The 13,807-nt window shown below is 39.7% G+C and overlaps 1 long non-coding RNA gene across 1 annotated transcript; it reads left to right on the plus strand.

Moving 5' to 3' along the window:
- The first annotated feature begins 8,307 nt into the window (after positions 1-8,307).
- Positions 8,308-10,690, plus strand: LOC126817227 (uncharacterized). The gene is made up of 3 exons (XR_007678889.2): positions 8,308-8,448; positions 8,774-8,916; positions 10,404-10,690. It is a non-coding gene; the product is annotated as an uncharacterized LOC126817227 (long non-coding RNA).
- The last annotated feature ends 3,117 nt before the right edge of the window (positions 10,691-13,807 follow it).

Here is a 13,807-nt window from a genome sequence, read left to right on the forward strand (position 1 = left end):
AATCGTTAACCACTTTGAGCAAGGCAGTTTCGGTACTATGATTTTGGCGATAGGCAGATTGAAATTTATCAGGTAATGAATTTGTAGCCAAATGTTCCTTTAACCTTACAGCTACAGCCTTCTCTAGAACCTTAGATAGGAAAGGAAGATTGGACATGAGGGAATCGTGTTAGAGTAGGCTAACTGCGCACGCCATAACTTCTAAACTAGCTTTGGTGGCTTCAATATCTTTATTTCACCAACTGGACAGGTGCATGAGGCATGAACATGTCAAATTTCATTAACTTTCTATGTTGGCGTATCGAGTTATGCCACCGTAAAATTCCTAGCACCCGGATTCGAGGCGGAGTTTATGGGTTCAAAAAACAACGGGTACGCCCACGCTGCATCAAAAAAAGGACCCAAACCAGCTTTGGTGGGAAAAGGTGGTTTTGTTCACGGAATCAAGAGATGAATAACCTACTAGAATACAAAATTTCAGAAGGCTCCTATGTTGGCGTTTCGAGATATATTACCGTAAACATCCTAAACATATTGGAGAATCGGGTAAGGGTTGGCTCATCGCGCACGCAATAACTTCTAAACTAGCTTTGGTGGATTCAATATCTTTATTTCACCAACAGGACAGGTGCATAAGGCATTAACATGCCAAATTTCATTAACTTTCTATGTTGGCGTATCGAGTTATACCACCGCAAAGTTCCTAGTACCCGGATTCGAGGCGGAGTTTGTGGGTTCGAGAAACAACGGGTACGCCCAAGCTCCATCAAAAAACGACCCAAACCAGCTTTGGTGGGAAAATGTTTTTTATTTCAAGGAATCAAGAGATAAATAAACTACTAGAATACAAAATTTTAGAAAGGCTCCTATGTTGGCGTTTCGAGATATATTACCGTAAACATACTAAACATATTGGAGAATCGGGCTAGGGTAGGCTCACTACGCACGTAATAACTTCTAAACTAGCTTTGGTGGCTTCAATATATTTATTTCACCAACTGGACAGGTGCATAAGGCATGAACATGCCGAATTTCATTAACTTTCTATGTTGGCGTATCGAGTTATACCACCGCAAAGTTCCTAGCACCCGGATTCGAGGTGGAGTTTGTGGGTTCAATAAACAACGGGTACGCCCAAGCTGCATCAAAAAACGACCCAAACCAGCTTTGGTGGGAAAATGTTTTTTGTTTCACGGTATCAAGGGATGAATAAACTACTACAATACAAAATTTCAGAAGCTTCCTATGCTGGCTTTTCGAGATATATCACCGTAAACATACTAAAACTATGGGGAAATCGGGTTAGGGTAGGCTCACTGCAGACGCAATAACTTCTAAACTATAGCTATGGTGTCTCCAAGATCTTTATTGCTCCAACTGAACAGGTGCATAAGGTATGAACATGCCAAATTTGATTAACTTTCTATGTTGGAGGGGGGTTGGATGGCTGAAAGGTTAGCGTGCGCGCGCTGTATCATAAAGTCTGTCATTGAGTCGACTGGCGTGGTTTCCAATCCCCGGTTGTACGTGACAAGGAGTAGGGTCGCTTGTCCAACCTCGTGGGTTTTCTCCGGGTCCTCCGGTTTCCTTCCACTGCTAAAGAACCCTATGCGCAAGCGAATTATTGAATTAAAATTAAACCATATGTTAGTCCCGAATGACCTAGTTTGTGTCGAGTGGACGTTAAACCTCATTTCTCTCTCTTTCTCTCTATGTTGGCGTATCGAGTTATACCACCGCAAGTTTCCAGCACCTGGGTTCGAGGCGGCGTTCGTGGGTTCAATAAACAAGGGGTAAGCCCAAGCTGCATTAAAAAGCACCCAAACCAGCTTTGGTGGGAAAATGTTTTTGTTTCACGGAATCAAGAGATGAATAAACTACTAGAATACAAAATTTCAGAAGACTCCTTTGGTGGCGTTTCGAGATATGTTACCGTAAACTTACTAAAGCTATGGGGGAATCGGGTAAGGGTAGAGTCATCGCGCACGCAATAACTTCTAAACTAGCTTTGGTGGCTTCAATATCTTTATTTCCCCAATTGGACAGGTGCATAAGGCATGAACATGCCAAATTTCATTAACTTTCTATGTTTGCGTATCGAGTTATACCACCGCAAAGTTCCTAGCACCCGGATTCGAGGCGGAGTTTGTGGGTTCAATAAACAACGGGTACATCCACGTTGCATCAAAAAGGGACCCAAACCAGTTTTGGTGGGAAAATGTTTTTTGTTTCACGGAATCAAGAGATGAATAAACTACTATAATACAAAATTTCAGAAAGCTCCTATGTTGGCGTTTCGAGATATATTACCGTAAACATATTGGAGAATCGGGTTAGGGTAGGCTCGCTACGCACTTAATCAAGGGATGAATAAGCTACTAGAATTCAAAATTTCAGAAGCTTCCTATGTTGGCTTTTCGAGATATATCACCGTGAACATACTAAAACTATGCGGAAATCGTGTTGGGGTAGGCTCACTGCGCACGCAATAACTTCTAAACTAGCTTTGGTGTCTCCAAGATCTTTATTGCACCAAATCGACAGATGGGTAAGGTATGAACATGCCAAATTTCATTAACTTCCTATGTTGTCGTATCGAGTTATACCACCGCAAAATTTCCAGCACCCGGATTCGAGGCGGCGTTCGTGGGTTTAGTATGTTTACGGTAATTTATCTTGAAACGCCACCAAAGGAGCCTTCTGAAATTTTGTATTCTAGTAGTTTCTTCATCCCTTGATTCCGTGAAACAAAAAACATTTTGCCACCATAACAGGACGGGTGGTACCCGATTTACACTCGACCGTCGGGAGTGACCGGCTCTTATGCAAACCGGAAGTCCAGGTTCGTACACAGGATGTCCGGTTTCCCACGTGAACTGAAGTAAAAGGGAACACATTTATAGAGTTTCAAAATTCTTTATTTCGTAAGATACAAAAATTAAGAGCCCGAAACGCGTATTCGGATCCGTTCGTCTTCATTTCACCAATGGTTAACCAGCTGAAATAAAGAACTTGTGCCAAGTTCATCAACTATCCTTACGTCAACTATGTCTCTTTACCGAACCAGGAAACGGAGCGTCTGCTCACACCAAATCCTATATCTTCCGAATGAAACTCTCAGAATGAATTAAACTCAAGATATAAACTCAACTCGAACTTACAATATCCGTACAAAGGATGACAACAAATCTTACGTCACCCAAACGGAACCCGTAAAATAACTAGAAACTCATAACTCTACAAATACATGTAAATATATATAAACATCACAGCTTTATGCCTGCCTCAGCCCGAACTTTCAATATTCGTACAGAGGAAGACAACGAATCTTACGTCACCCAAACGGAACCCGTAAAATAACTACATGTAGTAACTCATAACTCTACGAATAAACTAGTTACTTTAGTAACGAAAATATAATAGCCCTACCTGCTCTCTTCCGTTACTGGGGAGCTCTAATGACAACTGGTATGAAAATAAGGCTTTTCCCCATCTCGGTTATAAGGCCATTTTAGAATCCTTATCGTGTATTTTGCACCGTGATTCTTCCTTGATCACCAAAAGGAATCATTTCCTGCCACAATCGACACAAATTTATAATAATCAAACACTATTTTCATGTAGAATTGTGCGCTAGAAAAACAAACAAAATTCATTTAAATCCGGCGACCATAGTAAACTGACGCCTGCGCAGACCGGTTCATATCTGCGCTCAGCCAATATTCCAAATTTAGGAATGGAATTTTTACCGTAAACGAACATTCGTGATGTACATGTACATGTAGTTGTCATTAGAGCTCCCCAGTAACGGAAGAGAGCAGGTAGAGCTCTCATATTTTCGTTACTAAAGTAACTACGAATAAACCAACAATTTCCCTATAGTTTGGAACGCCCGTCTTGTCTGAAGGACTAAAGGCAAAACTCTACCCCGGAGATCAGGCTTACTCGAGCGGAATAATGGATTATTCCTGCGGAACTTGCTCAAGTTGCTGATCACCGAAGACAAAGTCTCCCCTTGGCATGCTTACCACAGAGTGAAATAAGTAATATTTCAGCTGAGGTTCGCACCCACCACCGTTCAACTAAGACTGACTTTGACTGTCCTTATATATGCTATGCAACTGGGAAATGCACGTGCATAACCTATGCACTCCAAGTGAATTACAATTTAGATCCCGCTCTTCCATTGGTTGATTTTATCACATATCGACCATAAGAAAGTTCCAAACCACAAGTCAACGGCATATTCACAAAATGGCGGCTATTTACGCAATTTCCACGCACAATACTGGATCATTGTTTCATCTGGAAAATATTTGACCTATTGTAATATTTCGTGACTTACTATGTTGAACCACCAAACACACAAGTAGACGAGCTGTGGTAGCGACGTGTTGATAGTTTGGTAGCTGTATAATAAGTGACTCATTTAACATCAGTTACGTCACACTAATCAAGTGACCTTTTTAAAAACCCTCATTTACAACATTCCTCCCCGTTTTGTTGGCAGTTGGTCACGGATAAGGGTACAGGAGGGAATCCTACAACACGCCAGGGAACCTCATACAGGAACCAAACATTTTGTTAAAATCTGTATGTACAGTAAAACTGAAAGCTATCTACACAGTAAAATCATTAAAACTTCTGGCGAACACTTCAGGTCAGAGTAAAAACATCCTGCAACGCCTTGCCCAAGGAATGAATTAGCTGGAACCAATTCATCAACTGTAAGCCTGTTAACTTCCAGAACATCATTGATTCTAAGTGAATAGACTCCAGGCAGGGCGAAACAACACCAGTTTCTAGATCTGGAAATGAATATCAGTGTCGCTCCAACCATAATGGAAAGTCGTTCAAGCCTTGCTTGATCAGATCACGGTCGATAACTATTTGTTGTTTTCTGGCATCCAATCGATACAATGTGAGGTTTGCAGCAATACCAAAATAAGGATCCTTCCAAGGAGGTGGCAACTTCATACGCTGTTCAGTCTTGTAGGACGAATCAATGACATACCCAACATGACCAAGCACGAACCTGATAATGTTATGCCACAAAGACCTGCAACCTGCAACTAAAGGATCGGTACTCCAAACTAACCAAGTGGCAGAGATCTCTTTTTTACATTGTTGGATGCTTATTTCTGCGGTGGTATAACCGGAGACCCGGCTACGGTCACTCATCTCTGACACAACCAGCCCTATGGGAAAGTTGGCACTCCTTCGAATCGTTCCCACCTGCTTGTGTATCCAAACTGATGTAGGGCTCCAGTCAGAATGAGATGGCATAACAATTTTAGCACCAGTTTCAGCTCCTATGAAACCTGCCTGAACATCAACTTTGGTATCAGGATCTACAGACAGCACAGAAAACGGCGCAGAACCGATTCCCTTCAATCGAACAGCTTTTCTTAGCTCTACTTTCTCCACCCCATTCAAAAAGATGTTGATATTACTGCATTAGTTTGCTGTTCGAACAAGTAGATGGGTAACACTAACCTTACCCCAGAACGTCCACTCCAAACATGACGAATCTGATTAGTATGAATTGGGCTTTCTGTTCTTAAGACTGGTTGAACACCCTCACAGCCAGTCGACTGAAGTTTAAAGGATTGATTCCGTCCCCAGCAATTGATTGCCACAGTGCGTATTGAACCGCAGTGGCACCACCTGGTGAAGCAGAGCGAAGACGAGACCAAGATGGTCTTGAGATGAATGGATATAAAGGTTAAGATATGGAGACTGGCTACAATCAGAAGAATTGCGATCATCTGAATTCTGGTACCACTGATCGGGCACTGAAGAGCTGAATCTGTAAAAGGGATGTCGTTGTGTAAGTGTATTCTGTTGAATGAACCGCGTGTCATAACGCAGCATACTCTGTTGGGTATCGAACATTGCTGGTCTATGAGCAACACCGCGAACTTTAAAGGTTGATATTATCTCCGTCTGTTGCATCGGGACAGGTTTAACTCCAGAAGCTGATAGTGATTGTGTATGGTGATCAGGATTTCTAGATGATGAAAATCGCCGTTGAGCAGCAGCATCACCTGGAGAATGCCGGGAAGTCCAAGGAAGTTTGCAGGAAGGCGAATTGTGACCAGACCTGGACTGTGGCCTGAAGGATTTACCGTCAGGGTGGTCAAACGTTTTACGTGAATCCTGAGATGGATAGGCATTAGGATTGGGGGATGGACGTTGAGGTTCAAGCCGCTTGTGTTGGGTGGACCGCGTATCATAACGCAGCATACGAGTGTTAAAAATCGCATCCTTAATCCAAGCTACATCCTTTCGCAATTGTGGAAACGGAGTCCGATCATCAGCTGATCTTTCAGTAACGCCACAAACTTCATTGGCTGGTGGTGAGTCTGGTGACTGGGCCTGAAAGGAAACGGGTTGCCCCCCAATTATCTCATTTAGACTGGACAAAGACTCCTTCGTGTATTTTTCCGAAGATGTAGACGGTTCATTATGGGAACGACTCTTAACCATACCCATGAATGGATAGTTAGAGACTGATATTGCCTTCAGTGACTTTTCCTTCCGACTACAAGAATTGTGGTGCGTGGAATTCATCTCATCGCAATGCCAAGTCTGATTATTATATGTGCTTCCAGCATGTGCATCGAAAGCATTGACCTGATCAGGTGACACAGGTCCGGAAGTAGCAGCATACCTCTCTGCACGACCTGGCTCAAAATCCGGTACTTGCTGAGAAATATCAACTTGAGTCCGGGAATTGACAGCGGAAGCAAAAGTACTAGTTATTCGTCTCAGAAATACAGCTTAAGCCATCAGCAGGGACCGACGACTGAACATCCGGAACAAAATGACCAGGTCTTTCACACCTGCTTTCTTTTGGAATGGTGGCTAAGGTGTTGGTTAGTACAGGACCTGTAGCTCCTCTCAAAATTTGTGGAGTAGGTATAACTGGAGAAACTGGAGTAGGAGTAACTGGAGTGGGCAATGCATGCAGTTGTGTAGATTCAGACAAGGGAAACTGTAAACCAACACGTTCCAATACAGAAGTCATCATTCCACAAAGCTTTTCTGTTGTTTCACGCTGTAAAGTAAATAGTGCATCATACTTCCCAGACAGTTGACCGTACAGCTTCGCTTGGCTAGCCTCAAATTGGATTAAGGTCAATGCCTGCGGTGCATCTACTGGTCTGCCATCAAAGACGGTGTCAAAGGTAACACGACCCTCATCAATCCATTTTCGCCAAATGTCAGGTTGCAACCCAGTGACCTCCGCTGCATCGGACATCGTTATGATGCCCAAAACATCCCTTTCTTCTATAATATTCGTTGCCTCAACTTTCCCAATTCTATCAAGTCTCATTAATGACTCTAAACCCGCAGTCTGTATGTCTATAGGAGCCATTCTCCCTCCTTCAATGAAACTGACAAAAGAAAATTATTTCAATAAAACAGGTTATCTTTATTTTGAATAATCACCAATTAAGGCAATAAGTCAATATTCAGAGGTTATCTTTATTTTAACTTGACTAATATAAGTCTATATTCAGAAGATAATTTTGTCAGAGATTATCTTCCATACACCAAGTAACTTTTTATGCACCAATAATAAGTGCAACAGGGACTGTAACTGATAGAACTCGAAGAACCGACTTGAAGAAGTCAGCAAAAATATTAATTTATAATTCAGATAAGAATTAAATAAGTTTTCACTCGATGTACATCAGCACAATTCGTGAAAATTAGCGGGAATAAATACACTGACTTAGATTATTTAGAAGTTGTAATTTTTGGCAGCTATGACCGCCTATAGTGTAAGTAAGCTGTCGTGAATGACAACAACTCACGTGACCACTTTTTTTCGTTTACGTGAAACAAAGAATAATACTGTAATTATCTGTAACAATGGATTTATGCTGTACTCTTTAATGTTGTTATTGAAATGTCGTTTATTTACTCTTCTCCCTTCTTTCTTCTTGTTGGACCTTCAGAAATCTCTGAAAGCTATGACCTAGTTTTCAAGCGTGAAATTTACAACACACCTGATTGACTCGACCTATTTGAAATTGCTGAATCAGCACTTTCTTCAGTCGATAAACCAATATTCAATCGTAGTCGTCGACGAGTGAATTTACGGCGACGCCAATGTAATATTTCGTGACTTACTATGTTGAACCACCAAACACACACGTAGACGAGCTGTGGTACCGACGTGTTGATAGTTTGGTAGCTGTATAATAAGTGACTCATTTAACATCAGTTACGTCACACTAATCACATGACCTTTATAAAAACCCTCATTTACAACACTATTAAATACTCCGATCTGCCGAGTGCTTTTACCCACAATCCACAAGTATGCATTCAGTATTTTTAGTTTAAAAGTATTAGCTACGATTTTGGCACTTAATTTGATTACACTTAGCCTACAGTCAGAACTTTTTTATTTTTTGAGGAGATTTTCTGACCTGTGTAAGTTAAACTTTAATATTTTACTACTGAATGAAGTGAATGTATGAAAATAGTGTGAGTTTTGTTTTTGCTGAAGTATGAATATCTAATTATAATATGTCTTTATGATAAATAAACTTATCATGGCATAAACGTTAAAACAATTTACCGTATAGACCTATCACTGTGAGAGCTAGGGGCTAGGCCTACTAGTACTAGGCCTATAATGCCTATTATTTATTATACTATACTATATGTAACGGTAGGTCTAACTTTTTTGATTTTAATACGGTTATGCCATTTTCTTTTCTATTTCATGATTCAACAATTCAACACTATTGAATAGCGAGTGGTATTAAATTTATTGACTTGCTAGTTAAGAACTAAAGAAGTTTGGTGAAGAAGGTGCTGTACTACTGTATATTACGTTCAGCTTGGCTTGAAACTTGAAAGTTTAATGCAGTACGGTACATTTCGGAATAGAAACAGGTCAGCAAGTTACATTGTACTATGGCTTTACAAAATAGTAGTAATAGTAGTAGTAGAATTGGTCTATCTTTGCCTCATAAAATTCTTCCTGTTGTAATATGTAGGAACTATGATATTAAACGGAACATTGCACATATTAAACTCTCTAAATGTGAAGACTCCAAATACATGCCTCCAATAAAAGACTTGGGTGAAATTATCAGGCTCATAATAACAACAAAGATTTTTATGTAGATTTGATATGGCAATTTCAGTTTTGAAGAAATTTAGCATTTTCGGGATTTTTTACATTGCTAAAGGAGTAAGGCAAGAATTAGAAAATGAAAACAAATACGTTTTGAATTGGCAACCCTTATTTACGCCAATAGATAATATTATCTTTGAACAGGTTGTTGAATTTAAAAAGATTCTTTCAAACCAAATATTCTTGGTAATTATCAGTTGTCAGTGACTGAATTAAAAACTTTGCTCTGTGATAGATGGCTAAGCGATTCAGTGATTGATAAATTTATTGAACTTCTTAAAGATTGTATATATCTGACTCAGATTATGTTCGTTATTTAAATTCAGTACATGATCTTCAAAATACAGGCTCAAGGCTGTATGCTAAGCATCCTAACATCACTAAGTTTGTTTTTGTTTCATGCTGGCGGTTTAGTCGCATGATGTTAGGGTGTTAAGTTTTTTACACACATGCAGATAGGGTGATATTGTTAGGGATCTCATGCTGGTTGTTCAGTCGCATGATGTTATGGTTTCTATGTTATTCTTAAATAGATAGCCTATTGTTAGGGATCTCAGGCTGGCAGTTCGGTCGCATGGTGATAGGGTGTTGGTTTCTATGTTATTCTTAAATAGATATTGTTGGGGATCTCATGCTGGCGGTTCAGTCGCATGATCTTACGGTGTTAAAGGTTTTTACACACATGCATATAGGGCAATAGGGTTATTTCCAGTATTTTTTATCTTGAGGTAAATCTTTTTATTAACAATTCTTGCCTTTGTAAATTTTCATGTCATTCAGTGGAGTGGCCAGATGGTTAATGCGTGCGCGTTGGATGGTCAGAATGTCTGTCATTGAGTCAAGTGAATGTAGGCGTGGATCCTACTTCTGACGCCATGTTAAGCTTCCTCATACTTGGTAAACTCATTAACGCTTATTAACGGATCATCTCCTAGTCTTTACAATTAGATGTTGGTTGAAGCGTGTGAAATGTATGTACACGATATGTAGACCCGTACGCACAAGCGAATGATTGCAATTGAAACTAAGTTGAACCATGTTAGTCCCAAAATGACCTAGTTTGTGTCAAATGGATTTTAAACCCCATTTCTCTCTCTGTGCCATTCAAATTGTCATTGGAGTGCATTTCTAAGTTCACATTGTGATCTATGTAAAGTTTATGTAATTTGTAATAAGTTATAATGTGTAAATCTGTTTTAAGTTGATATATGTATTTTTTTTTTATTATTATTATTATTTTCAGACTACAGGGATCGAATGCTGCTCTTCAAAATGTGTTCAAGATATAGCTGAATTGTGATATTGTAATGGTCCCAGAACAAGATCATTTACTACTTCAATATCAAAAGTAGGCCAACGTGTATATACTTGATTGGTGGTTGTTACATGTATAGGCCTCCATTCGAGGGTCTGTGTTAATATAGACTAAATTGGTAGATATTAATATTATTAGACTTTTGGCAAAGGTTAACTTGATGATGTTACAACTACAACAAGTCAAACAGCGAAGTCAACGATGTACAGTATAATATCGATGTCACAGTACCACTACCACGCTTAAGGCGAATAGAAACAAAAATTGCTTACTTTGATTGAAATGATGTCCACTCTTACTTTTAAATTGGTGTAGATATTCATTTCAACAGTTAAATCAATAAAATGTATATTGTATTTTCTCTTTATTAGTATCACATAGATCAAACGGAGTAACGCTATTTCACTCATGGCTCGTCAACTGTTATCGTTCGTAGAAATGGGGGAATACCGTTTTATATACGAACTATGATATTGTACAGAACATACCTTAAAAGGGTCAAATTGTTATTGGTCACAAAGTTCACATGACACCATTGGCAAGGCTTATAAATGTAAGACCCTCTATCTGCGCATAGAACTATTGACTCCCAGGATGGGCCTGAATGAGATGCTCCTGCAATTTTCGGATGCAGCTGAGATGATTGGCACCCATTGTTAAATTAGAAAATGTGGACAATTTATACAGTCGATTTGGTTAATAACTGCAAAATGAGTCGCTATCTCCACCTGTTTTGTCTCCCAGTCATTTGTTAGCCTGTGGGAGCCACAGTGGCTAAGATGCTGGTTTGTTAGCCTGGTGGTCGCGTGTTCGATCCCTGCCTTGGCCAAGGAAGTTCATCAGGAATTTGGGGTATGGTTTCCCCTTGTCAGTAGTCCAGGATGGAGAGCCTGACAAGGACAGCTGTCTAGTCATTCGGATTTGACGAAAAAACGAGATCCCATGTGTACATTTGATGCGCACGTAAAAGATCCATTGGCAGCCGGAATTCGATATAAGAGTAGGCAATTGTGCCGCTGCCCAGGCAACACTTACCTTATAGCACATATAGCGTATGCCCGTCTTCATTAGCCCAGTCGGAGTAGGGCGTTAAACCCCATTTCATTTCATTTGTTAGCCTGTGGATAGGGGATCCCCTAAGATGAATATACAAATTACAATTGTAGTCTGCCGGATACTCCAAAAGGGTCTGAAAATGGATTGACATAGATTGCTTTGGTATGAATGTGATTGGCAATTATTACCAGATTAACGCCCCCTTTTCCCAGTTAGTACAAGGGCGCCAGTGACATTTTCAGCCAGGGGTCCAATGGAAGCTTAATTTGGCCCTGTGGTTTCTGATTGACGGTAGATATTTGCCCTGGGCTGTCATAAGTCACAATAAGATTTTGGTTTAATAAATCGAGGATCTACATGTAATGGTATGTAGAATTTTGACACTAATGTAATAGTAGCTATGGTCTTACGCTCCTTTTGACTCAAATACGATGCAAGGCACTAAAATAGGGTGAGTTAAATCCCCTGGGTCAAAATCATGTTGACAATGAATTCCAAGCTTTACAATGTACATGTAAATCGCTTATCTACCAATATCAAAATATGTTCAGTACAGATAAATGATAAGTCGACAGATAATACATTTTTAATATTTATCCAAGGTTATTATTAGTAACATTCAATAATTTTATATCTCGTCAATTCTCCTCCTTATGGTGGCTGATAGTGGCCATGTTAAATCTCGCCCGTTTCATAACGCGACAACACGACATCACGACAGTATTGACGCAATCATACGACACTTTATTCTGTCGTATCATCGTGTTATTTTTATCATAATGTCGACTTATTGTCCTAGTCTCTTTCTACAAGTCACAAAAATACAGCTGTACTCATTACATCATATATAGGCCTAAGTAGCAGATTTGATCAATATAAAAGAGATAGTAGGAAAACGTTGATTAATTATTTGTTTTCTCAAAATAATGAAACATTTTGTGCCCACAAGTGAATTATATTTGGTATTATATTAAAAAAATCTAGAATAACAATAGCAGGACCAAAGTGAGTTAGCTAAGTTAATTCCTTGAAGAAAAAGTGGTGTCGGGAGGTATCGAACAAGTAAGCATCCATTGCCATGTGTACGACACCCACCAATATTTATAGATGACTGGAGCGATAGTTTAAAAGTGATTTCAGAAGACAGGGTGGGAAGGGGATTGTAGAAAAACCAAATCGGGCCACATTCTTTAAAATCACAGCATTATCATAGTGCAGCACGTGCAGCCTGTCATTGAGTCAACTGGCGTGGTTTCGAATCCCCGGTTGTACGTGACAAGGAGTAGGGTAACCTGTCCAACCTCGTGGGTTTTCTCCGGGTCCTCCGGTTTTCTCCCACTGCTAAAGACCCCTACGCGCAAATGATTTATTGAAATAAAATTAAACCATATGTTAGTCCCGAAATGACCTAATTTGTGTCGAGTGGACGTTAAACCCCATTTCTCTCTCTCTCTCTCTCCCGTTTGACATCACTAATGGGATTGAGGCCTAGATGAGTAAAAATAGGCCCAGTAATATCTTCAACTATGAACACACTTTAAAAGCCTCATACCCCCCCCCCCCCCACGTCACCCCAATAGATGCAGGAGTTTTTTTTATGAGGTGGAGAAAACGATTCGCAGCCGTTATTGACCTTATCGCATATAGGCTTGCATCCGTTTGACATCACTAATGGGGTTGAGGCCTAGATGAGTAAAAATAGGCCCAGTAACATCTTCAACTATGAACACACTCTAAAAGCCTCATACCCCACCCCACCCCCACGTCTCTTATTTAGTTTTACAAATAATTCCAGAATCAATAAAATGGTATCAATGATGTTTGATACAACTGGAAAATAATATGTCAAAAATTGATTAAACAACATGAGAAATATTATTACATATTGCATCCGTATCAGTGATAACGTACATTTACTCAATATGTTCCTTCCAATGGATCATCATTTAACTTGAAACAAGGGAAGCAGCGATCGAAGAAAAAGATTTAAAAACACACACATTTCAATATGACAGTAGTGATTCGGTCATGCATTTACATCCGAGGGTGTCATGCTTTCTTTGAAAGTAATGATTGTGCCAAATTTGAACAAATTCGCTGCCTATAGGTAGAGTGTTGACAGATCAAATGTAAAAAAAAAACAAAGAAAAAAACAGACCTATAAAAATATATTTCTAAAACTCTTTTAATTTTGAAATAATATTGTTTTCGCGTGTGCTAAGTGTTTCAGCGAATAGTTACAGAAAGGGTCTTGTAGATTAAGACTATGGCGCATG

This window comes from Patella vulgata, chromosome 4, assembly GCF_932274485.2.
Source record: "Patella vulgata chromosome 4, xgPatVulg1.2, whole genome shotgun sequence".
Taxonomy (NCBI): Eukaryota; Metazoa; Mollusca; class Gastropoda; family Patellidae; genus Patella; species Patella vulgata.